Here is a 4,623-nt window from a genome sequence, read left to right as displayed (position 1 = left end):
TCCTTAACATAGCTACTGCCATTGGTAAACAATTCAGCATCCACCTTAGATAAGGATTGATCCTTTAAATCTTCCCATACCCCGGTCAGAGTACTCACAGTCTCTAAACAGTCATGAACAGGAGGTCCGGCAACCTCCTCCAGTAAGAAGGTAGCTGGATTCAAGAGTTTTTGACTTAAGGAAAGTTATCCATGGGGGGTCCAGCAGCAATACTTGATATTGTGTGATGCTTGCATTTGAAATCCATCTGTCAGGTGGAATACGCAGCAAGGTCTCTACTGCATGGGGGCCAATAATTTTCAAGTCCTGGCCCAGAGTAAGTTTAGAGGCTTCCTTAACTAGGAGGGTAGTGGCCGCTATTGCCCTTAAACAGTTGGGCTACCCAGAAGCCACCGGATCTAATTGCTTGGACAAATAAGGCACCGGTCTCCTCCATGGTCCCAAAGTCTGAATAAAAACTTCTTGGACTCCTCCTTTACTTGCATGCACAAAAAGCAGGAAGGGTTTAGTAACATCAGGCAAGGCCCAGGCAGGGGCCTAAGTCAGGGCTCTCTTAAGTTGTTGAAAGGCTTGATCTTCTGATGAACCCCAGACAAACTCTGTCCCCTCCTTCACCGTGGAGGCATACAGGGGCTTAGCTATTTCCGCAAAGCCCAGATTCCAAAGTCTACAATATCCTGCTGCCCCCAGGAATTCCCAGATTTGTCTTCTATTTCTGGGTGCAGGTATGTCAAGAATAGCCTGAATTCAGTCTGGGCCTAATGACCTCTTCCCTTCATGAATCTGATACCCCAAATAGGTGACAGAAGGGAGGCATACCTGTGCCTTCTTTGAGGAACCCTTGTATCCCAGTAGGTCCAGTTCCTTTAACAAAGCCTTGGAGGCCAGCTCACAGTCCACAGGATTATCTGCTGCTAAGAGTAGATCACCAACATACTGTAAAAGAATTACCTCTGGGTGAGCCCCTTATAGTTGGTGAGGTCTCATCTCAGCGCCTCATCAAACAACACAGGAGAGTTTCTGAATCCTTGAGGAAGTAATGTCCAAGTAAGCTGCCCATTAAAAGATCTATCAGGATCAATCCATTCAAAGTCAAAAATAGGCTGACTTGTTACTGCAATTGGTAAGGAGAAGGCATCCTTCAAATCAAACACTGAACAGATTTGTCTTTCAGGCCCCAACTCACTGAGGAGAGTATAAGGGTTAGGTACAGTAGGATGAATAACCTCAACCTGCTTGTTGACCTCCCTCAGGTAACTGGATGGGCCCGAACTCATTAGTCCCAGGCTTTGGTACTGGCAGAAGCAGTGTGTTCCATGGAGAGTGGCAGGGATCAAGAATTCCCACTTCCCAGAGTCTGTTGATATGTTTAGCAATTCCCAACCTGGCTTGAGGCTGATAGGATCTTGTCATATCCTGATTGGGGTAGCTGTGCTAAGCAACTGAATTACCAAAAGTGGTTGATGCTTTGCCAGTTCTGGGAAGTTAGTCTCTGCCCATACATGATGGGGTATCTTAGTTTTCCAAGTTTCTAACAAGGCAGATGAATCCCCTTGTTGCTCCTTCTCATGGGGCTTTTGCTGCAAAAGATACTCCTCAGATAAAGGGCAGGTAACAAGGACAATGGGAGTTTGGAGGGTTAATCCCACTGAGTCTCCAGTAAAGGTTATATTAGCCTTAAGCTTGTGTAAAAGGTCCCTCCCCAACAAGGGGTAGGGGCAATCTGGTATCAAAAGGAAGGAATGAGTCACGGTTCCTTTGGCCAGGTTGGTTATTCGAGCTCTGGTTTGAGGATAAGACTGGTACTTTCCAGTAGCTCCTTGAATTGTCAGTTTCTTGTCCTCAGGAGTGCCTAAAGGCTCCTTTAACACTGAAATGGATGCCCCAGTGTCTACCATGAATCTGGTAGGCTTCTCTTCTACCTGTAGAGTGACCCTTGGTTCCTGAGGATTAAGGGAAAAACCAAGGTCACATCATGCCTCCTTAATAGCCAAAGCAGCCTCTTTTCCTTTATGGTTTGGGCATTCGCTCTTCCAGTGGCCTTCCTCTTTGCAGTATGTGCACTGATTCTGTCTAAGTCTAGGTTTGTCAGATCCATCCTTTTGTGGCTTATGAGGGTCCCTCCTGTTCCTCTGAGGCTGCTTAATGTCCCTCCCTAATGAAGCTACTAACACCTTCCCTATCTCTTTTCCTTGCTCTTGAGTGAGGGAGTCTTGGTTAATATAGACTCTCTGGACTATCTCCATTAACTTGGATATTAATTTCCCTTCAAAACCTTCAAGTTTCTGCAACTTTTTCCTAATGTTTAGGGCCAATTGAGAAACGAAGGCAATGTTTAAGGTTCTTCGATTCTCAGGCGCCTCAGGATCAATAGGAGTATAGAGGCGGTAGGCTTGATAAAGCCTCTTGAGAAAAGCAGCCGGAGACTCACCTGACTCCTGTATTGTTTGACTGACTTTGGATAGGTTTGTGGGCTTCCAAGCTGCCGTTCTCCATCCCTGTAACAGAGTCTGACTGTACCTGGTAAGGTGATCCCGCCCCTTATGGGTGTTGGGGTTCCAGTGTGGTCTAGCTGATGGAAAGACTGCTTCGACAACCACCTGGTCTTGTGATGGGAGGCTGTCTGCTCCCAGGACAGAATGGGCATCTTCCTGCAGGATTCTGGTTCGCTCTTCAGAAGTAAAGAGTACCTGCAAAAGCTGATGACAGTCATCCCAGGTGGGACAATGAGTTATAAAAATAGAACTGAGAGCCAGACGTGGTGGCGCACTCCTTTAATTCCAGCACTTGGGAGGCAGAGACAGGCAGATCTCCGTGAGTTCAAGGCCAGCCTGGTCTACATAGTGAGTTCCAGGCTAGATGGGGCTACAGGGAGACCCTGTCTTAAAAAAACCAAAAAAAAAAAAAAAAGAACTAAGTAAATCAATAAGTTTGGAGAGATCCTCTGAAAAGGGAGGATTATGAGACTTCCAATTATAAAGATCTGTAGTGGAGAAAGGGGGCATAATTAGCCTCTTTCACCATCCTGTCCACGTGCTGGAGTGACCTCTCATAGGGGCAAGAGGACAGGTGGAGTTGAAGAAGTGGAAGCTCCAGCCTGGGGATGACAGTCTCCATGTCTGTTCCCCATCTGAGTGTGGGAAGGGCTTTGCACATCACCATCTAAAGGGGAACCATCCTCAACACTATCATCAGAGGCTGCTGCCTGTGGTGAGGGTTGCAGGACCTGAGGGATATAAGGAGGGGGTCTAGGGGATCCTCAGTCTCCTGAAGAACAGGATAAACTTCTTATGCTTAGAAACAGGGAGGAGAGCAGGGGGAGCTGAAGAACAGGTGGAGGAGTCTTCTTTAACTGAGGAACCTGTGGACACTGTTTAAGCCATTGTGGGGGGGTCATTAAGTAAATCAACCCAAGTGACTGTGTACGGGATTTGATCAGGATGAAGCTGGGTACAAATCATGTGAACAAAAATTGCAGTCGTTAAATCATAAATTCCTTCAGGGGGCCAATCAGTTTCATTAAAGGTGGGCCACTCTAGTTCACATAGGGTCTAGAGTCTGGGAGCTTTGACTCAAAAGCCATATGCTCCTGCTCTTTTCCTGAAATCAGAGAAATTAGTCAACATACATTCCAATGGGGTAGCACTCTTAGACTTAGTCTGACCCAGACACCAATCCAAAACACAGAATAAGACAAGCACAGACAAATAACACTAACCAGGTTGTCACCAAGTCTAAGTTCCAGAAAAATGACCGGACTTCACACTTTGTAGCCAGGCAGGTCCAGGGGCATTCCCTCTGTACCCAACTAGGGGGAGACTTGCTGCGTCCAGCCTTCCCACCTAGTTTCTCTGATCAGAGCCCAGAGCCAGATGGTGATAGATCGCCAATGAGCCAAAACCAAGAGAGAAACCAAAAATGAAAGTGGCTTCTCTGGCGCTCTCTTACCTTGCTAGTGGTGTGGAGAGAGAAACCGGAGGTCTGACTGGGGAAGCAGAAGCAGCCCAGACTGATGTAAGTCCCCTCTTAGGGAGTTTGCCTGTACTGCCTGACAGCGGAGGCTGATGCAGGTGCCCTGCTGGGGAGTCCTCAGAATACTGCCGGCAGTTCCCTTCTTCAGGTGAAGGAGAATGCCCCTCAGACCCCCTCCCTGTCCTCTGAGAAAAAGCTGCCCTCCACCTGACTCTGGAAATCCCCTCCATTGTTCAAACCCTTTCCTGGTATCTGTTTATAATTTCTATGGAAAGGGTCTGGGGCAGAAGAGATAAAACGTTCTGCTGCAGGTAAGCTAGCCAATGGCAGTACACCTGATACATCTGTGTATGGTTTCTATGGGAATAATCTGGGGCAGAAGAGAAAGAACGTTCTGCCCCAGGTAAGACAGCCAATGGCTGTATAGGTAAAGTTTCTGGAAATCAGCCCTAGATTGTTCCAATCCTTCCCTTGTTATTCTGTGTATAGTTTCTATGGACAGCCTCTGCTTTGTGGTTTTTGTGTTTTTTCTGCTTAAAAGTTCTGCATTTTCACTGTTCGGGGTCGCAGTACAGCTCCCGAGACTGTCTGTGTCCCCAACTGGTTGGTTCCAATAAAGCGCTCCTTTTTACTGAAACTCAGTGTCCAAGA

The sequence above is a fragment of the Nannospalax galili genome, unplaced genomic scaffold, assembly GCF_000622305.1.
Source record: "Nannospalax galili isolate Female #2095 unplaced genomic scaffold, S.galili_v1.0 scaffold1055, whole genome shotgun sequence".
Taxonomy (NCBI): Eukaryota; Metazoa; Chordata; class Mammalia; order Rodentia; family Spalacidae; genus Nannospalax; species Nannospalax galili.
This window is presented reverse-complemented; position numbering follows the sequence as displayed.